Source organism: Rissa tridactyla, chromosome 1 (genome assembly GCF_028500815.1).
Source record: "Rissa tridactyla isolate bRisTri1 chromosome 1, bRisTri1.patW.cur.20221130, whole genome shotgun sequence".
Lineage (NCBI taxonomy): Eukaryota > Metazoa > Chordata > Aves > Charadriiformes > Laridae > Rissa > Rissa tridactyla.
Genome location: NC_071466.1, coordinates 144,038,994 through 144,061,514, shown reverse-complemented (window position 1 = coordinate 144,061,514; position 22,521 = coordinate 144,038,994). Strand labels below are relative to the sequence as shown.

Sequence of the window (22,521 nt, the reverse complement as noted above, 5' to 3'; positions counted from 1 at the left end):
AAACACTGAGCCATGCAGGGATTTAAAATGTTTTCTGTTTCTTAAAGCAATTTTCAGATACTCCCAGTCCCTCCCAAAACTTCGCCAGCTGTAAGAATCTTCACCGCTCAGGGAATTTGGTCCTAAGTGCCGATAAACCGTGGCCTATAGCAGTGGCTGGCACTTATTTACACGCTTAGAAACGTTACAGAGAGCAAGGCAAGGGTTTCTACAGCTGCTGCAACTACATGAGAGGCCTTTCGGGCCTGATACACAGGAGGAGCAATTGAGAGAACAGCAATAGAGGAGCAACTGATAGGCACCGATGAACAAGTTCACCCTGCCCTGCAGCATCAAGGGCTACTGAAGGACAACAAGAGAGGCCAAAAGCAGGTTCTGGTGTATATTTGAAGCACGTGGGATCCGAGGCAGATTTCGGAAATGGTACAAAATCACTGAGCCGTCAGCCAGAATACCTGCTCCTAGGCCAGAAATCAAGTCTGTGGAAGGTGAAAGGCACTCAGTTTCCCTCAGGTCGGGGAACTTCCCTGCAGCCAAGGGCCCCCAGGTCACATTGCAGGCCTTGACTGCTCTTCAGAGTCCTTCTTCATCTTTGCATATGTGGCAGGGCAGAACTGAGAATACAGCTGAGCCAGCAAAGCCTGGGATGTGATCTCTAGCCTTGTCCCGTGGCTCAGTTTGTTCCACACGTGCACCGCGTAGGTGTTCTTAAGGAGCTTGTGAAGCTCTGAGGAGCTGATTGTTTCAAATAACTTCTTCCAGTCCTCCCAGCGAATAGGATAAACGGCTTCTGGGGAAAGAGCACGCACCCCTTTGCATCTCATGTTGTCCTGGATATTCTGGATGGAGCACCACTTCTTGAAGACACGCGTTAAGAGCTGTGGGCCCTGGTGCGCCCAGATCCAGCCATTGTAGTTATCCACAAAGTCCTGCATGCAAGCTCCATGAACTCATGCTTGGGTGTAAAGGATGGAAAGGCCCCGTTCAGTACATTCTGGTCCTCGATACCAAGGGCATTGGTGAGGTTCTTTAAGTTCTTAAGCACAATGAAGTCTGTGTCCAGGTAGATGCCACCAAATTTCCACATGATGGTAATTCTGCAGGCGTCAGACAGGACAGGTAAGAAATACGGTTCCTTCTGGTGCTCAGACTGCAGGTACCACTTTGCCAGAGGCGTCCCTGAGAAAAGCTCTGGTAAGTCTAGGGGCCGGATTTCCACGTTGGGGAAGCATCTCAGCAACGAGAATGCCCAGTGGTTGGGTAAGGAGGCATTCCCATTTGCCAAACCTTTCATGAGCACCATGACCCTTGTCCCAGGGTGCATCCTGGCCGCTGACTCCACAGAGCATGTGAACAGGTAACTTGGGTTAGATCGCTCAGAGGTCTCCACAAAAAACACATCCCCTGGGGAATGAGGGGGCCCACCAGCAATGGTGCGGGGAGAAGGCGGCAAAAACTGTTCACACCTGATTTTGGTGGGCAAGCTGTAGAGCTGGCCCTCAGCGTCCTCCCCAATTCTCCAGTGGAACATGACAGAGGCAAAGAACACAAAAGAAATGGTGAGGATAAACAGAGCCCTGAACCTATGGGTCAGCACCGCCGTGGTCAGTTTTGGCAGGCAGCTGGACATCCTGGGCAGTCTCGCTCCCGTCAGAACCTGCTCTCTCAAGACAACCGTCGTGATCTGAAGGGGAGGAAAGAAGAAAAGGACACTGAGAGGCAAGGCAGCAGACCATGAGCCTTGGGACAGTGCCACGGCAAAGCAGAACCCTCCTTCCTGCACCTCAGGGAGCAGGCTTAAATTATGCCTGTTGGTCACTTCTGAAACAGTCTCGTGGCTTCTCTGTATAGTCACAGGGCCTTCAGGTCAACACACAACTCAGGGGGAAGCAGAAAGGATGAATGTGGCACTTCTCCTGCCTCCCTCTGCGCAATCTCCAAATCCCGAGGCTCCAGAATAGAGAGCTTCATGAAACACAAAAAGCTTTAATCTGAAACCAAATGGACAGGGAACAGGACAGAGAATGCAGCTGGCACAATGCCATTTGTCATTCACCCCTGGTAACAGCGACTGGGTCACATACTAAACTCTCCACGTAGCCAGAAAACAACTTGTCAGCCACAATGGGAGGTTTCCAAATGCAACAGCACAGAGCCACCACTCTGCACCAGGCACTGGGGCTTGGTGAACAGAGGGGAGGCAGCCAATACACAAAGCATCAGCTCTAGATTGCCAGAACGTTTTCGTCTCCTGCAGAGAAATGCATGTGCTCTGGGTGTTATAGGCAGTGAAAAAAACCCACTCTGCTTTCTACATACCTATTTCCCCCTGCATCCACACCACAGCCTGTAGAATCCTGTAACTCATTTTTAGTTTGGTAAGCAGCAGAAGAGAAATCAGGGACACGCTTGAGGGGACAGAGTTCTTTCTTCCACGTAACTGACACAGGAAATCTGGCTCTCTACCTTCCTCTGAAACTGCCAGTCCCACTCAAAGAAACTGCAAATGCTACTCACCTGTCCCTGTTTTCAAGGCACCACAGAAGTCACTGCTCAGGTGGACAAGCTTTTTCAAGACATTAGTGTCTCTGAGAGTGCCTGTAACTCTGTGGTCTGGCACTTCCTTTTTGTGAAAAGGTAAAGGTGGAGTCTAAACACATGGCAATAACATGCAAATCAGGGAGGATGTGACACCATACATTCAGCTAATACATTGGCTGAAAGAAGGGTCATGCAGCTGACGGGTCATAGGGCTGTGCTGTGAAGAACCCATCTAATCAGGAATGAAACAGGAAAAAAAGGAAAAAAAAAACAAAGAAGGAAACTGACACCCCATTATCACTACACTTTAAGCTTTATACTGCGGCAGGAAGCTAGTTGCTGTTTTCTACTCCTTTGCTAAGAATTCCCAGTGCTCACGCTGCTTGGGTGGCTGCCACGAGAACTGAGCTGAGAGTTTCATAGACCTGCCTCCTCCCACCCCAAGACTTCAGTTCTGAATGCTCCTTTGAACACTCTTTCAACCAATTAATTTCCTCATCCATTTGGCAATACTCCTCTTATGCCAGATACTTCATTGAATTACTTTGCCAAATTCAGGCGTCCCTCATTTTATGGCAGAGTTCCCCCTTATCCCCGTGCTTGATGGCAGCTGGCCTTCCCTTACAGAAGACATGTTGATGCGTTCATAAAATACCATACAGCCACTAAGTTTAGGGTTTAGCGCAGTTTCTACTCAGTTGCCTGCAACAAATGTCACACCTATTGCTCTGTAGCTTCCCAGACCCCTCTCCCCTCCACAAATCCTTCCAAGCACAGCAGCACCACAGATGGACTCACAAGATACCAACATTGAGGAAGCTCTTTGGAAAGCACCTTAAGCAATTCCCAGCCCTTTCATCCATCCATGGAGCTACCCAGGCCTCAGGTCGGGCCCCGTCTACTCACAGAATCACAGAAGGGCTGGGGTTGGAAGGCACCTCTGCAGATCATTTGACCAATGGCCCTGCTCAAATCAGAGTCACCTAGAGCAGGTTGCTAAGGCCAGTGTCCTCGTGGCTTTTGACCTTGTCTGAGGACAGAGACTTCACAACATCTCTGGGAAACCTGTTCCAGTGTTTCACCACCCTCATTGTAAAGAACGTCTTTGTTATATCTACCGTGCTGCAGTTTAAAACCATCAGCCCTCATCCTATTGCTGCAAGCCCTTGCAAATACTCCCTCCTCAGCTTTCTTGTAGGCCCCCTTTAAGTACTGAAAGGCCACAATAAGGTGTCCCAAGAACCTTCTCTTCTCCAGGCTGAACAACCCCAACTCTCTCAGCCTGTCCTCATAGCAGAGGTGCTCCAGCGCTCTGATCATCCTCATGGCTCTCCTCTGGACCCGCTCAAACAGGGCCATGTCCATCTTGTGCTGAGGGCTCCAGAGCTGGACACACTACTCCGGGTGGGGTCTGACAAGAGCAGAGTAGAGGGGGAGAATCACCTCCCTTGACCTGCTGGCCACACTTCTTTTGACACAGCACCGGATATGATTGGCTTTCCAAGCTGCAAGCGCACATTGTCACCTCATGTCCAGCTTTTCTTCCACCAATATCCCCAAGTTCAACTTGGCAGAACTACTCTCAATCCATTCATCCGCCAGCTTGTATTGATACCGGTGGTTGCCCCAAGCCAAGTGCAGGACCCTGCACTTGGCCTTGTTGAACCTCATGAGGTTCACACAGGCTACTTCTAGAGCCTGTCAAGGTCCCTCTGGATGGCATCCTGTCCCTCAGGTGTGTCAACCACACCACTCAGCTTGGTGTCATCTGCAAACTTGCTGAGGGTGCACTTGATCCCACTGTCTGTGTCATTGATGAAGATGGTGAAGAGCACTGGTCCCAGTACGGACCCCTGAGGGACAGCACTTGTCACTGATCTCCATCTGGACATCAAGCCATTGACCACTACCCTCTGGATGCAACCATCCAACCAATTCCTCAGCCACCAAACAGTCCACCCATCAAATCCATCTCTCTCCAACTTAGAGAGCAGGATGTTGTGGGCGACTGTGTCAAAGGCCTTACAGACATCCAGATAGATGACATCCATAGCTCTTCCCTTGTCCACTGATGTAGTCACTTCATCATAGAAGGCCACTAGGTTTTTCAGCCAGGACTTGCCCTTGGTGAAGCTATGCTGGCTGTCTCAAATCACCTCCCTGTCCTCCATGTACCTTAGGAGGATCTGTTCCATGATCTTCCCAGGCACAGAGGTGAGGCTGGCAGGCCGGTTGTTCCTGGGGTCCTCCTTTCTACCCTTTTTAAAAATGGGTGTGATGTGTCCCTTTTTCCAGTCACCAGGGACTTCACCTGACTCCCATGACTTCTCAAATATCATGGAGGGTGGCTTGGCAACTGTATCAGCCAGTTCCCTCAGGACTCTGGGGTGCATCTCATCAGGTCCCATAGACTTGTGTATGTTCAGGTTCCTCAGGTGGTCACAAACCTTGTCTGCACTTACAGTGGGAGGGTCTTTGTCTCCCAGGTCCCCGTCTCGCAGTTCTTCAACTCGGGAGGTGTGAGGAGAGAGGTTGCCAGTGAAGACCGAGGCAAAAAAGTTATTGAGTATCTCAGCTTTCTCCTCATCTGTTGGTACCAGTTTGCCATTCTTGCTTATGGGGGTGGTGTGGGGTGGTACACTTTTCTTTGAGTTTCCTTTTCTGGTTGTGAAGAAACAAGGAGAAGAACAACAGGGGGGAAAAGAGCCCTCCAGAGCATTACTACTTACTGCGCATCTCAGACTCCACCAACACAAGAACTCCTGTCATAGCAGAGCTCTCAGCCAGCACAGAAAATAATCATCATTCAGTCTCTTCCCAGGAGACCAGGTCCAGGATTACCATACAGATCCTTCCTTACTCCTCTTCTGTTGTACTGTCCAATACTACATCTCCAACCCACACCCCTGGCTTCTCTTCTTGATCTACTGCATGCCTGTGTACCAGCTAGCCTTCACGAGCTCAAGGACAAAGGAGACAGGGCAAGAAACAGCTAAGTGTCTTTTCACCACTTCCCATCATCCTTGACTGCATATCAGCAATGAAGAAAGCACAGACAACTATTTTACATCTCAAGGGAAAACTGTTTCCCTGGCTCTTGACTGAAGGAGTCACAATAAAACTCTGCACACTGGAACCCACCAGTCATTTCACAGCCTCTCAAAATGCTCCCCTGGACTCCAGAGTCTTTAGATAAGGCTCTGAAAGGCAGGTGGGAAAATGAATGACTTAAGCACAAGCTTTCCACTTTTACATCTACAAGAGCACAGGCACTGTCTACTAAGGGAGGCTGTAGCCCTTCACCTGGGGAAAAAGCAATGCAATTTCTCATGGAGTTTCCTATTCGATAACATCCAGACCTTCAGAGTGAGACTAAAATCAGATAGACTGCAGGTCATGAATGATGGGGTGATACCTGGTTGGGTAACAAATCAGTACCATACACTGTGCTTTGTTCTGTTCTCTCCGCTCAAGTCCCAAAGATAGCATGTAGTCATGGTCCATAGAGCCTTCTTTCCACGTGTGCTTATGCTCAACACTTATCAAAAAAGGCACTTTCCTAGAGTAAGCAGTGGTACATCAAGCCAGATATTCACTGCAGTGGGTTCGAAACACTCCTATAATCAGTTCGTGGTATTGCCACAGTACCGTCCCCTGTTATGCCTTTATGATCACCAACTACCATTTTACCATCTCTGGTAGGGGTTCCTAGCTCACCAAGATTTCCGTTGTTTAGCCCAAAGGGCCCAAAACAGAAGAAACCAGTAGAAGGAGAAACCATGCCTCACTGACTGCACACTAGGCCAGGGCTGACAATTTTGTGACTGCTTCTAAAGAAAGCAGTGAAAAAAACCCACACAATAATGACAAAGTAGGGAGTGAAAACCCCATTTATACAACTTAGCATGTTGAAGAGTGCTTATACAGCCAGGAAGATCCACTGTTTCCCCATAAAATCTTTGTTCTTAAAGATGTTCAGTGTTGGGAGAGCTGCAGACATTCAAAATTCTGAATGCATCCAGAATACACCAGAAGAAGAGTAAAGCTTTCCACTGCCCTCCTCAAGACCTCCCAGGAGAGATTTGTACTCCTGGACAGTGAATTGCAGGAGTACTCCAGGCTACTTGAAGAGGTCCACCATAAATGACTCATAAATGGACTTGAATTGAGACAGTACAGGTTCCCTAACAAGCTCTCTGTAACCTTGGAAATGTCATGCCTTTCCTTCCGTAGCCGTCCAAGTCCTGAAAGATCTGGTGCATCTTAGATGCAGTTATGGACACTTGGTCACAGAGACAAACTCAGTGTAAAAGATAGTTCAGCTCTCCTGCATCAGGTGCAATTTAAGCTGTGATTTGGATGAGCTCTCCTGCTCATTGCAGGGTGTTAATTTGCCACTACTGTAAAATAAAACATTGCTGCACAAGAGATCCTTCTAAATGATGAGCTGGCCTCAGATTCTCATATTCTGATTCACATGAAATTTCTACATCCTTACATCTGTGACGTTGAACAGAGACTGCAGCATCCTGCTTCCCTGCTCAAACCAAACACGAAAAAGTCTTCTCCACCAAAGGCTTCAGAAGAGAAGGGAATGAAAAGAAAAAGAAGTTGATTTAGCCCTTCCTTTCTTTTCTGTTTTCCTCTACATTTTTATTAGGACACCTCCTCTAGCATATCCTTAACTTTCTCCTCAGTTCCTGTTCTTTGCTCTCCCATCTTATTATTGCTTTAAGGACTGCACTTCAGAAGTCCTGAGAATCAGGCAGTGAGATATTCATTTCTACAAAGACCTCTTCCAGGTTTACAGCCACAGAAAAAGGCCTTATTCCTCTGAAAGGCTGACAGAGGCTGCCACAAGTGGCCCAGAACTTGCTCCCTCCTGAGATTTCTCTACCTGACCAAGCAGAGCAGAAGAAAGGTCCTGCAGAGAAACAAAATGTCGCCGGTAGGCAGTTAAAGTCAAGACAAAGAGCCACACAGGCATCAGCTGAAGCTACGGATTTCACCTACACCCCACAAATGGCTTTTACCCTCAACCCCCACCACCTCACTTCAAAAGAAGGTTGATTTGTTATGGAACAGCTGGAGAGTTGTGGGCTCCCAGGTAATCTCTCTTAGCTGACCCTTGAGTCACTGATGTTCAGAGTCCTTCTTCATAATATCGTATGTGGCAGGGCAGAACTGAGAATGCAGCTGAGCCAGCAAAGCCTGGGATGTGATCTCTAGCCTTGTCCCTTGGCTCTTCTTGTTCCATACGTGCACTGCATAGGTGTTATTAAGGAGCTTGTGAAGCTCTGAGGAGCTGACCACTTCAAAGTATTTCTTCCAGTCCTGCCACCGAATGGGATAAAAAGCCTCACGGGGCATAGCACTCACTCCTTTGCAGCTCGTACTGTTCCTAAGACTCCTGATGGAGCACCACTTCTTGAAGACACGCGTTAGGAGCTGTGGGCCCTGATGTCCCCAGATCCAGCTGTTGTAGTTATCCACAAAGTCCTGCATGCAAAGCTCCATGAACTCATGCTTGGGTGTAAAGGACAGAAAGGCCCCGTTCAGTACATCCTGAGACTGGAGACCAAGGGCATTGGTGAGGTTCTTTAAGTTCTTAAGCACAATGAAGTCTGTGTCCAGGTAGATGCCACCAAATTTCCACATGATGGCAATTCTGCAGGCGTCAGACAGGACAGGTAAGAAATACGGTTCCCAGCGCTGCTGAGCCTGCAGGTACCACTTTGCCAGAGGCGTCCCTGAGAAAAGCTCTGGTAAGTCTAGGGGCCGGATTTCCACGTTGGGGAAGCATCTCAGCAACGAGAATGCCCAGTGGCTGGGTAAGGAGGCATTCCCATTTGCCAAACCTTTCATGAGCACCATGACCCTTGTCCCAGGGTGCGTCCTGGCCGCTGACTCCACAGAGCATGTGAACAGGTAACTTGGGTTAATTTGCTCCGACATCTCCACAAAAAACACATCCCCTGGGGAATGAGGGGGCCCACCAGCAATGGTGCGGGGAGGAGAAGGCACAGAGTAAGCACAGCGGATTTGAACAGGCAAGTTGCAGACCTGTCCCCTGCCCTTAGGGTCCTCCATGATTCTCCAGTACAACATGATGGAGGCAAGGGACACAAACTTAAAGGTGAGGATAAACAGAGCCCTGAGCTTGTGGCTCATCACCACCCTGGTCAGTTTTGGCAGGCAGTTGGGCATCCTGAGCACTCTCGCTCCCATCAAAGCCTGCTCTCCCAAGACAACCGTTGTGATCTGAAGAGAAAGAAAGAAGAAAAAAGACATTGACAAGGAAGGCAACAGACCACGAGCCTCAGGATAGTACTATGGGAGAGGCGCATGCTGAACTCTCCTTTATGCTGGCATGCTTGAATTACACCTTTAGGTCATCTTTAAAAAAGCATCCTGGCTTCTCCATGCTGCCACAGTGCCCACAGGACCCCATCAGAAACCACAGCCCATGTTCAGGTTGTGATGTTATATGACAGAGCTCATCTGCACACACAGAAAAAGCTCGGAGGCACAATGGCAGGAGGGGAAGCCCAAATACACCCTGCAGGGCTACTCCCAGGCCTATCACAGGGTCCATTAGCCCATCAAAGGTCCAACTGCCCAAACCTAGAGGAGCACAGGTGCACAGTGTCAGGCAGGATTCCAGATCAAGGACTCCGGAAGAATCAGCACTCTGTATGGGCCCCTCCCAGGGCTGTCCCAGTGTCCAGGCATGAAACCCACCACAAGAGTCACCAGAATCAGCTCTCCAGATCACCTTTCAGACTAAGGGAGTCACTGCCTAGGGGTGGGACATATTATGGGGTGCAGGGGAAGAACAGCCTGAAATTGCACAGGACTTACTATGAGATATTTAGCAAAGGAACCAAAGGCATGGCAAGGGAGGGGTTTAGGTGATTTTGGGAGGAACAAGAGTGGAAAAATAGAGGTGTAAGGGGATTACAAGGGCCAAACACAGGTAAATAGCTTGCTGGTCAATACACTTGTCTGGCCATGACCTGCACCTGATCAGCAGAGTCTCTCCTGTCTTCTTATTAAATTCCTTTCTGACTCCTTTCTGGGTGAGGGCTTTCAATTCTGTGCGCACATGTGCATATCAGGGTGTGAATGTAGCAACTGGGGTCAGACCACAGGTCAGAGGTGCGTGTCCGTGGTGCCAGCAACTGGAATGACTGTGGGTGCACAATTGTGCAATGGCTAGCAAAGATCAAGTGGACCAGCCTGTGAGTATGCAAAGCAGCCTGGGAGCCAAGAGCATGAGTGGGTCCCTAAGGCCAGGTCTGGATGTGAGAGCACCTGTGTGTCCGTAAGAGCGAGAGCACAGGGGCATCGACTATGGGACATGGAAAGTCCTGACCAGCTGTGTGCGCATGTTTGACCATTGGTACCAGCAGCTGGAGTAGGACTGCAGCCTTGGGGACTTGTATGTCCAGGTGCCAGCAACTGGGGAGACTGAGAACTAGGGGCAACTACTGGGCTGAGTGTCTAAGCCCAGCTGCTCAAGCGATTCACCTTGTACATGTATATTCTCACTTGCGGACTTCCATCCTGTCCAGCCAGAGAGGGGAGCAGGATGAGGCTGTTGATGTTGCCTACGTTCATACAGGTGCTCTAAGTGTCTGCTTGTGATCTGTGTGGCCAGTCATGTATATATACATATATGTGTAGAGTATATGTGTGCTTTGTCTGCGTGTGCCTGCTGAATACATCTTCAGTCTCACTACTGCCTGGACATGTCTCACCTCACCAGGAGAGCAGCAGTCTCACCTCTCTCAGGCTGTTGGATCTAGTATGATATATTGTCCTCTAGCAACGATTACTCTTCTTCAAAAACAAAACCTCTCCCTTACTGACCCTTACTTCCCTGGATCCCTACTGTGCTTGCCACTTGTAAGGAAATACAGCATTTATTTCATTTTATCTTCATCAGTCCATTATTTTCAAATCAGACATGTACAAGAATAATCCTTGGTACTAGGATTTTAGATTCTCTTTTGTCCTCCAGTTTGCTACCATACTAATGATCCTGACACCCAACAGTGAGTGGGACAGCTGCTTCTGAGGTGTTTCGTTTCCCCAGAGGAGAACCACCTACCTAAAACCAAGAACTCATCTAAAACCCCAGTGCTATCATCTATTCCTGTCAAGAGGTGTCAGCTCCCATATTCACAGAATGGTATTTGTTTCCCTTCCATTTATTCCTCAATAACCATCCTGTATCCCATATTTGTTACAAAGCTCCACAACATAGTAGTGTTTACTATGTTCCTTCACACGGCACCTCTGTTCTTGATCATGCTCTTACTTTTATATTTAAGCTGCTAGACTTAGAGTACTTAACGCTTTCCTTCACGAAAAATAAATAAAATAAAAATCATATTTTCCCTTCTTTCACCATTTAAAACTAGACTTTATGAAAGAGAATTGAACATTACAACTGTTAAGCCTTCAGTACAGCAATCATCTTTAAAAGACACATTCTCCTCTTTTCCCACCTATTCCACCCACAGAGCCAGACCCTCTCTAGCACTACACCCAAGTGTAGGGGGACACCTATATCCCAACCAGGCAGTTGAGCTGGGATGCACAGTGCTATTTCTGCTTTTACAAGCTTAGCGTCACTGTCCTTGCCAGCCTCCAAGTTCACATCTCTGAAGTCCAAAGTGTGTATTTAACCATAAAGAGATAATGTTGCAGCAGCTGGAAAAGTTGAGCTGAGTTTATCTCCCAGAAAGTCCCACAGTTTTTTACATTCTAAAATAAGGTGTATCAATGCATAGTCTAATTGAAGGGCGTTGTCATCAATGGGCCAATGCCTTTCTCAAAGACTGCATAGTCAAAGTGGCGCCAGGCTCTTAATAAAGAAAAAAACAGTAAGGTTTCACAATGAATATAGTCTTTAAAGAAAAACAAAAACCTGTCTGAAAGATGCAAAACATTTTAGCATCTTCTCTTCTTTAATCCCTGTTTCCCTTTTGGTAAAAGTTTGCATAATTTAAAAGAAATAAAATGAATACACTCCAACAGTCAAAACAGAAGTTTTGTGGGACAAACCAAATGTGCAGAATGTAATAGAGAACTACGTTATGCCTGCTACAGATAGCTATGGGTTAGCTTAATAACAGAACAGAATTTTCCATTTCAGAATAATCATTCTTCAGCTGAAAAAAAAGAAAAATCTCCGCTGAGATTTTTTTATCTCTCAATTTATTTCCCCCATGGGAACAAAAGTCTTATCATCCTATGATTTTTCAACACATCTTCTCTCAGAGAGACCGCTCTGGAGTATTTCTACTCTACCTGTAGAAAATGACACATCATTTGACCAATAGCACCAGGCATTGGTATGCCTGGGAACGGCCCCATCACAGTGAGCTGCACTTCCCCTGCGTGCCCTCTACTTTCCTTGAGCCTCTAAGAGGGTAACACACACTTTCTTTCCATATGCAAGAAATGGCAAGACCCAGCCATCTCCCCTCCTTCTGTTCTCTCCCTTTTCTCTCTATCACTCCACTCATATTTGGAAGGAAGAAGAGCGAGGTAGTGAGATTTTTTTTTTTAACAACATTACATGTCGAGTACGCGGTAGAGTTACTGATAGGCTAGTAGCACCGCACCAGCAAAGAGTTTGGGTGTGGGGGAAGAGAGATAGCTATGCAACTCCACCCCACAGAAAAAGCATATCAATGGCAAATGTTTACTCCAGCTTTGCCCCACAATAAATCTTTTACAGCCTGAATGTAAGGGTTTGCAAATAAACCCACATCTGTTCTATGGCTTTTGCCTGCACAACTTGTTCAAAGATCATCAGTCGTGAATGCCTGCAACTGTCTGATCCTGGCCCTTCTCTAGAAAGCTGTACTTGGGAAAACGCACTAACGCAGTGATATAGGGGTATGCCAGTTTCACACATGGAGAGGGGAAACTCTACCCAGATTAGCTCCACATGGGGTTTGTACTGTTTGGCCACGTCATTGCTAAACCACATGACATCCCAGCATAATGAATATACTGCCATAGGCAAAACATTCTTGACTTGGGGAATTTCATTTAATTGAATTTATTACAAATTAACATAAACTTTCAATTACTGATTCACATACTGAGAAATAAGTAAATAAATACTTTGGGAAACACCTTTCCTCCTCTTTACCCAGGCTCATCTGCAGTCCAACACCTGTCCTCCCCGCTTCCTAGTCTCAACTTCCCTTGTTTTCACTGTGGGTTATACTCAGTTTGTCCCAATTCCTTTGATGAGGCAACAGGAGGCAGAGGAGGCTGTGGGTCAGTGCGTAACAGTTTCTTTTGGCTGATCCTTGCATCTCACTTTTCCCCCACTGGTCTTTGCTTCTTACTGCTCCTCCGCTCCAGCATGGGTCCTCCACAGCCTGCAGTCCCTTGGTGTGTACCTGCCCTGGCACAAGTTCTCCATGGGCCACAGTGCCTCAGGGGTGTCCCTGTCCCAGTGTGGGTCCTCCACAAGCTGCAGATTCTCAGGGGTATCCTGTCCCAGCATGGGTTGCAATCCCTCAAGGGTATCTCCTCCAGCACAGAGCACCTCCTTCCAAGAGAGCATCTCAAGCCAAGAACCCAACAATGTACCCTTCCACGTCTCTAGACACGTCTCTTCACATATCTCCTCACATCTCCTTTTGCATGTCCTCTTGTATCTCCTCTCACTTCTCCTCCTGTATCTCACATCTTTACTTTCGTGTCTCCTTTTACTTGTCCTCACACATCTTTTTGTGCCTCCTGCCCCATGTTACCTTTTCATGTCCTTTTTTGTGACTCCTCATGTCTCCTTTTCTGCGTCCTCACATGGGTCCACCCATGTTTGTCCTTATGTGTGCCCTTCTGTGTCTCCTTTCTGTGACTCCTGTCCCTAGCAGCTGCCACCTTTTCTTAAATATGTTTGAGCAGAGGCACCGTGCGCTGCTCTGACCGGTTACAGTTTTGGTGTGCAATGGGCTGTTTTCATCTGTTTTGGAGTTGGCTGGAACCAGCCCAGGACAGCTCATGGACCCCTTCCACACAGGTCAGGTCAAGTGCTGGTTTTATATGCTTTGTTAACTATGCTCCCTAATACTGAGTCCAGGATGTTTTCCCAGATCAACATTACAAAAGATACAGAATCTTTTTGCTGCTGCTTCACAGAGAAGGTCAAATCTACAATTCCATTCCTCTTTGCCAATAGGTTTTAGCCCTTGCTTTTGTTTTTCTTGGAAAGACATGAAAAGTTTTTTTGAGGAGTGCACCTATAGCTTTTCCTCTAAAAGCCACTGGAAACATAAGTCATAAGAAAATACACAAAATGTTAAAATCTCAAACTAGTATCAGAAGAGAATTGTCAAGGTAGACTTTTAAGCAAAATTTGGTGCACTACAATTAAATATATTAAGTTTGAATCTAGAGCTAAGAGAATTCAGAATAACCAGTAGGCATAATTCCCATCAAATACATTTGGCATTAAGGCACCTTAAGTATAACCAAAGAAAAAAAAAAAGCTGATGAAAGTTTACTTAAATCAGTTCCCAGTTACTGTGTTTCAGAGCACAGATATGCATTTCCTTCCTTTCAAGCACAATGGAAAATTAAAGCTTGCAAAGCTTTCATCAAGAATAAATTATGAAAAAAACAGACCTACAGACTATGCACATTGTCAAAGCAAAGTGTGCAGCGTTTTTCAGCCCAAAGACCATACACAACACTGCTCTGCACTGTCCTGTCAGCTTTCACCCCTTTGCTCTTTTAAGTTTAGCATGTTTGCCAAGAACAGTGCTGTGGAGAGTTATGGTCAAGAGTGGTCTCTAGAAATACTTGGCATAAGGCAGCCTGCAGCGGAAAGGTGGACAACGGGTTCATGTTTGGAGCCGTGCTTTTAATTTCAGCCCCCATGCTACAGATTGTACGGAAGCAGATGCAGGTCAGTTTGTATGAAGCCATTCACAGAATCACAGAATGGTAGTGTTGGAAAGGACCTCTGGAGATCATCTAGTCCAACCCCCCTGCCAGCGCAGGTTCCCCTAGAGCAGGTTGCACAGGAACGCGTCCAGGTGGGTTTGGAATGTCTCCAGAGACGGAGACTCCACCACCTCTCTGGGCAGCCTGTGCCAGTGCTCTGCAACCTTCAAAGGAAAGAAGTTCCTCCTCATGTTTAGGTGGAACTTCCTATGCTCAAGTTTGTGCCCATTACCTCTTGTCCTGTCCCCGGGCACCACTGAAAAGAGCCTGGCCCCATCCTCCTGACACCCACCCTTTAAGTATTTATAGGTGTTGATAAGATCCCCCCTCAGTCGTCTTTTTTCCAGACTGAAGAGACCCAAATCCCTCAGCCTTTCTTCATAAGAGAGGTGCTCCAGTCCCCTAATCATCTTCGTAGCCCTTTGCTGCACCCTCTCCAGCAGTTCCCGATCCTTCTTGAACTGGGGAGCCCACAACTGAACACAGTACTCCAGATGCAGCCTCACCAAGGCAGAGTAGAGGGGGAGGATGACCTCCCTTGACCTGCTGGCCACACTCCTCTTGATGCACCCCAGGATGCCATTGGCCTTCTTGGGCACAAGGGCACATTGTTGGCTCATGGTCATCCTGTTGTCCACCAGGACTCCCAGGTGTCTTTCCACAGAGCTGCTCTCCAGCAGGTCAGCCCCCAACCTGTACTGGTGCATGGGGTTATTCCTCCCCAGGTGCAGCACCCTACACTTGCCCTTATTGAATTTCATAAGGTGACAAGTGATATGGAGAAGGCCGAGATTCTCAATGACTTCTTTTCCTCAGTCTTCACTGGCAAGGGCTCCAGCCACACTCCCGGAGTCACAGAAGATAATGGCAGGGGGTGGACAGAACTGCCCATTGTAAGTGAAGATCAGGTTCTAGACCATCTGATGAACCTGAAAGTGCACAAGTCCATGGGACCCGATGGGATACATCCATGGGTACTGAGGGAACTGGCAGATGAGGTTGCTAAACCGCTCTCTGTTATATTCCAAAAGTCATGGCAGTCTGGTGAAGTCCCCACTGACTGGAAAAGGGGAAACATAATCCCCATTTTCAAAAAGGGAAAGAAGGATGAACCAGGGAACTACAGGCCAGTCAGTCTCGCCTCCGTGCCTGATAAGATTATGGAGCAGATCCTCCTGGAGGCACTGCTGAGGCAGAAGAATAACGAAGAGGTGATTGGGTACAATCAACATGGCTTCACGAAGGGCAAATCATGCCTGACAAACAGGGTCACAACATCAATAGACAAGGGGAGAGCAACTGACGTCATTTACCTGGACCTGAGCAAAGCCTTTGACACTGTCCCGCATGACATCCTGGTCTCCAAGCTGATAAAATATGGGTTTGATGGACTGACAATTCAGTGGACAAAGAACTGGCTTGATAGCCACACCCAAAGAGTGGCTGTCAATGGGTCCATGTCCAAGCGGAGGCCAGTGACAAGTGGAGTCCCTCAAGGATCAGTACTGGGACCAGTCTTGTATAACATCTTCGTCAGCGACACGGACAGTGGCATAGAGTGCACCCTCAGCAAGTCTGCTGAAGACACCAAGCTGTGTGGAGCGGCTGACACGCTGGAGGGAAGGGATGCCATCCAGAGGGACCTTGACAGGCTGGTGAGGTGGGCCTATGCCAACCTCATGAAGTTCAACAAGACCAAGTGCAAGGTCCTGCATGTGGGTCAGGGCAATCCCAAGCACCGATATAGTCTGGGCAGTGACTGGCTTGAGAGCAGCCCTGAAGGAAAGGACTTGGGGGTGCTGGTGGACGAGAGGCTCAACATGAGCCATCAGTGTGCACTAGCAGCCCAGAAAGCCAATCGTATCATGGGCTGCATCAGGAGAAGCGTGGCCAGCAGGTCAAGGGAGGTGATTCTCCCCCTCTACTCCACTCTCGTGAGACCCCACCTGGAGTACTGCATACAATTCTGGAGCCCCTACTACAAGAGAGATATGGACGTGCTGGAACGTGTCCAGAGAAGGGCCACGAGGATGATCAGAGGGCTGGAGCACCTCTCCTGTGAGGACAGACTGAGGGAGTTGGGGTTGTTCAGTCTGGAGAAAAGAAGGCTCCGAGGAGACCTTATAGTGGCCTACCAGTATCTTAAGGTGGCCTACAAGAAAGCTGGTGAGGGACTTTTTAGGATGTCGGGTAATGGTAGGACTAGAGGGAATGGATTAAAACTAGAGATGGGACAATTCAGATTGGACGTTAGGAAGAAGTTCTTCACCATGAGGGTGGTGACGCACTGGAACAGGTTGCCCAGAGAGGTGGTGGAAGCCCCATCCCTGGAAGTTTTTAAGGCCAGGCTGGATGGGGCTCTGAGCAGCCTGGTCTAGTGGGAGGTGTCCCTGCCCAGGGCAGGGTGGTTGGAACTAGATGATCTTTAAGGTCCCTTCCAACCCTAACAACTCTATGATTCTAAGGTTTCTCTCTGCCCAACTCTCCATGATCACAGCCTAAGGTAGAAACATGGTGACCTTTCCAAAGGGTACACCAGGTAAAGCAGTTAACAAATTTAAAATGCCTTGACTTTTTTGACACAGCCTGAATCTAAGTTAAAGCTTCTTGCTTATTAAGGCTTCCATCAATACTAATACTGTACATATGAAACACCAAGAGATAATGCACTTGATTCTGTTCACTTCTGCACACCCCATGCTAATATGCCATTTGCACTTAGCTAAACCACTGCCTATCCAGATCATACATAACCTCCCTGAAGGAACTCCTTTTAATGCTATTCACACTCCACGTGGCATCCACATAGAGAATTAAGCTACTGGATCAGAGATTTCTAATACTGAAATCATGACTGCCTGCTCAGACAAATACAGGGCTGAAGTGGAAGCAGTCATTTCTGACTTGCAGCTTTCCCAAAGCCTTCCAGAGAGCTCCGCAGGTGTGAGTGGCACCCCTGTGGTGAAGCCACAAAGCTGCAGAGAGGGAGGGAGGGCCCTCTGGCGGACATCTACTCCTCACCCCCCCACACTTCACCCACTCAGGGACAGTTCAGGTTACCCAAAACGCCCCAGGAAAATTAATATTTTTTCTTAACATTATGAAAACCTGATACTAGTCTTTAGACTATTCAAATACAAGACTCCATGTGTCCTTGCAAGGATCTTACATGATCTTGAGGATTTCTTAGTGAAGCTTCATAAGCACAAGTAAAACACTACAGCCTGGTGTCTGCCTGAAGTTTCTATGCCTACTTCATTAATAAAGTGATGACACTTACTCACACCTGACAGACACAACGGCAGAACATACTGTAAAGCCCCAGTGCTAGGTATTGTACAGCTGGCCAGCACTGTAAGCACTCCAGTGACGTTGGAGCTGTAACCTGTCTCCACCCTCAAAAAGACCTGTGGTAACACCCCTCATTTTCTTTTTTTTAATCTCTGTCCCTCCTTTGCAGTGGGCTATTGCCCCATCATTTCCTCATGGTAGGTGTATCTTCCCCATGTTGCTCTGCTCCACACCTTCCTCCCCATCCTGCTATAGCACTTGAGCCCAGCACAGGAGACATTGGGGAGCAGCAGCCACATGGGACAGCTTTGGGAACGAGAGATGGCAACAGCAAGCATCACCAACCAGAAACTCTGAGCTGTGAGACAGGACAGAAGACGGAATTGCTCAGCAGAGGAGAAAGCACTGTACAAGGCAGCCGGGTTGCAGGCAGGGAACTGTGAAGGAGCTGAGGAACATGGAGAGGGCTTTTAAGCTGAGGTTCTTGCCCCTGACATTGCGGCCATGCCTCATGCCTGGACCTGTACTCCATTGATCCAGACCCTGCCCCACAGACTGACCTCACCCTATGGCTGGTCCTCGTGTGGGGCTCCCAGCTGAGCCTGCTGCACCCCAGGGCTGCCCCACTGGGCTCACAGGGGCTGGTGTGGTCAGAAGGGCCTGCCCAGCCTCCTCATTCCCCAGTGCTCCCCGTAGCTCCTCAGTGTATTGCTGGGGTAACACAATATAGTGTCAGGGTGCTGGGCTCCACTGACCTAAGGTCCCTGGGGAATGGAGCGGTGAAGGATTTCGTCCTGGTGGGAGCACCAAGCAACGCAATGAGTGCGGTGGAGCAAGGAAAGATGCCAGGGTCGCTGTGGGGCACAAAGGGGAGCAGGTAGGTTTACAGACAGTCCAGGGTTGATTTTTCCTGACAAAATCAGGAACCCAGCTGCACTACATAGTCAGAATGGCATCTCTCCTTCCCACCCAAAATAGTACAGGAGCATTTTATTTGGCACACTGGCAGGAGAAGTTTCCCAACATTTTTTTTGTAGAGCTTAGCATTTGGGTCTTCTTTAACTGAAAGGAGCAAGTTTTGTACCTCACAGCTTTTAGCTTTCAAGAAACAGACCACACAAACCCCTCATCAATATTTAAAATAAAAGAGAAGGCAGAATTTGGCTGCGGAAAGCTGCTGGAAAGGACAAACAGACAGAAGGGGCACATGCTAGCTGTAGATCAGCTAGCAAACTGTTAACAGCTCTTTGCCACCAGCAGCTTTCAAATAGTAGTTTCCTATTACTGCGTATTTATAGAAAGCCGTGCAGACTCATTGTATAACAAGGCTGGAAACTGTATATAGAATTTAAGTCTAAACACTATTTTAACCCTCACAGTTCAAGTAAATACTGGCACATGGCTAGAAAAGGAGCGGCTCTTTGGAAGGATGTACACGTACGAGGAGACTGCAAAAATACGGAAGTTAGAACGATGCCTGGTCAGGAAGTGAGCAAATCCTGTTAATCACCAGTATTACTGCTGCCTACAAGCTTATGCAAGAGCTTCACAGCAGGTCTTGCAAAACAGAGAGAAGGCACGGAAGATGCTATCCTCTGCTACGGGTCAGTCGTATGTGAGCAGGCGTCCAGCAGCATTAACAAGTGAAGAGAAACAGTGTATCAGAGCATACTAATAATTGAACACTTCAAGCCTAATAGGCCAAGGTAGAGTGATTTTTCCTTCCCTTAATCTGGATGACACTTTCTTTATGTCTCTCTGTTTTTAAATTCCAGAGACACGCTGGAGAGGAAAGATGGTCCAACAGCAGACCACTACACACGGATTCAGGGGATTTCCATTTATTTTGCTGCTCCAAAACAGGTTTCTTACAGGCCAAGAAACACGTTACTTAAAACTAAAGCATAAAATCTCACCTTGAAATCATAGTGAAGCTGACATCTAAATTTCTTCAAGGATCTCGGGGCAGGGATGGGGGGGGGTGGGATAGGGGGAGCAGGGAGTTTTTTTTCCGTCTGTAACACAACCTTCCTCCTGTGAATATGGAAGAGGTACTTTCCTATCTGACAGTGCCACTGCAGATGGAGGCAGCCAATGCCTTGAGAGCCAGCACAAATCCTGTGAAAAGGAAAATGTGGGGCATAGTGACCAGCTGCTACCTGAACTACACACCTAAAACTAATTCATGGCAGGCAGATTGCTATTTACCCACTATCACCCTCTCTGGCCATCAAGGATGACTGCCATTTTTGTTTTGTCAAATGAGGGGTATGCGAACCACAGAAAGGCCTTCACGTATGATTCCCTAGTCAGTGCTTCCTCTTGCAGAGCCCGTGCTTCAAGACGCTGCTGGAATTGCTACAGGAACCAAAAAAGGGGAAACTGAGCTCTGTAAGATTCTCTCCTCTGACTTTCATGGCAACAAAACCCATGAATAATAGTGTAAAAGCATCGGAGCTCAGCAGAAGCTAGAGAGAGTTTCTCCAGGGTTAAGAAACATCCATTCTGTTCTGAGCAACCTCTCATGCATCAGGAAACAACATGTTAGGTTAACCAGGATAGTTCATTCTTAGCCAGAGCTTCTAAACACACCTTTCAGCAGCGTTACTAGTTTTAGGTGACTACAGATACAAGAGTTACATATTTTCTTACACCTCTTTCGTAGGGGCTTTCTTCCCCCTCTCACCACAGCAATCATTTCTACAGCTCTATTCCAAGTCTCCATCTTTCTTCCTCAGACCTTATTCCTGCTCATGCTCTAACATTTTTCAGGGCACGTCTGCCTGGGAACATGACGGCCAACTGCACTCTCCCCTGTCACCAGTTCTGCTGTCTTTCCGCCCTCTCACCCAAGCCAGCTCACACCACTGGCAGAGCTGCACACCCAACCCTTTTCTCGTCATCTTCCCACCATGCTGCTGCCATTCACCTGGACCCACAGCTTCAGTCATTCGACTCGTCGTTCTCCAGTGGGACGGAGCCCTTTCAGTCTGCAGCACAACACAGGCACTGTATGTGCATCTCCCTTCCCTGTGGCTGCTATATTCATCCACACCTTAACCAGCTCCCTCTGACAGCAATGCCTGCACAGCAGAAACCCGCACGTAGCTGTGTAGGGATTCCAGAGAAGCTCCCTTTCACAAACCTCAGCCAAAATGCCTTGCCACCACCGGGAGGGAGACCCCCCTGCCTGCCCAGACCGTAGGAACTGCTATCTGCAGAGCTCCAACCGGGCACGGCAGCCACACGGAGCCAGCTCGGAGCTGCTCGGGGGTCCTGGCTGAGGGCAGTCCGGCTACCAGGCCACCAACCTCCCCCGGCCTGGCAGCCCTCCCGGCCGCCGCACCCGCGAGGCGAGCGGAGCCGCCATTCCGCTGGCCGGACGGCTCCAACCGACCCGTAAGTGCTGCCCGCAGGGCGGCTGGCGGCCAGCACCGCGGTGGCCGGGGACGCGCTCTGCTCATGGAAAAATACACCTTTCCCCCAGCGGAGAGGGAGGACGAAGCCTCCCAGCCCCGGCTCACCTGCAACCCGGGACCCCGCGTCCCCCTCTCTGCGCCGCCCTCCCCTCCCCTCCCCGCAGCCCCCCCGCGTCCCGCCTCACCTCCGGGGCCGCCGAGAAGAGCCGTTCCCTCCCGCCACCCCGGGCACCACCGACGGCGCCCGCCCTCCCCCGCCAGTCCCGCCTCCGGGCGGGCCCTGGACACCCGCTGCCAGGGCTGCCCCGCCAGATCGGGTCGAGTCGGAGAGACCCAGCAGGGGAACGTACCCGTTATTCGCCGGAGACGCGGGGGCCGAGCGGCGGCGGCGCCGCCCCCGCTCCCCAGAGCGGGCGGCATCGAGAAACGGCGCCTCCCTAGGCAAGGCCGCTGCTGCTTTTGGGGTGGTGCTTTGGGGTTCTTTAGTTCATCACATACCATTTTCAATTGCTGTAAGGCGTTCCCTCCTCTCCCCCCCCCTCCCTTCATGAATTTCTCCTCTCTACCCCATAGCCGGTCGGCAGTTTGTAAAGCGATCCTCGCAATTTTACCTGTTGTCACGCTGTGATAGATCAAGCGGAGCGCGAGTCACGGTGCCGTGTCAGTGGTCGGTAGTGCGTGGGGCGGCCGTAGGGGCAGCTGAGAGGGGATTAACCCGACCCCGGTTAGTCACCCGACGGCCCAAAGTGCTGGTAAACCACGAACGGAAGGAGGAACAGGGGATGGTGGGAGTTACCTACATCGTTTGATGCCAAGGGAGGCGATTGCAAAGCTAACACGAGTCAACAAAGATGTGAAACTGAAAATTTTCGTTAAAAAAAAAAAAAAAAAAATAAGCAGCCCACAGATGAGCTGCTTACACGTCGCAAAGCAAGTTTCATATCTACCCTCAGGCAGGAGGAAGTTTTGCCTAAATTATTCCCAGCAAATGATTGCTTAAGAAGTTCTTAATGAGCATGAATAAAGAAGATAAATTTGGGGTTTCATTTACAAAACACCTTTGACTGCGAGGCTGTTATGGGGTGGAGCAAATTGCATGGGAAGATTTCCAGAGATCTTGAGAAGCAAGTTAGATGATCATCAAGAAGGGTTTAGGAAAATCCTCCCTGGAGCAGGGGTTGGACACAAGCTCTTTTGGGATGCCTTCCAGCCCTGTTTTTTTTACAATTCTGATAATACAGCATGTTACTTATGTGTTACAAAACAGTGTACCCATAAAGAACATTTCCAT

General features: G+C 48.7%; 1 pseudogene; it reads right to left on the bottom strand.

Moving 5' to 3' along the window:
• Positions 1-17: 17 nt before the first annotated feature.
• LOC128903567 (lactosylceramide 4-alpha-galactosyltransferase-like) lies at positions 18-21,452 on the bottom strand (annotated as a pseudogene).
• Between the last annotated feature and the right edge of the window lie 1,069 nt (positions 21,453-22,521).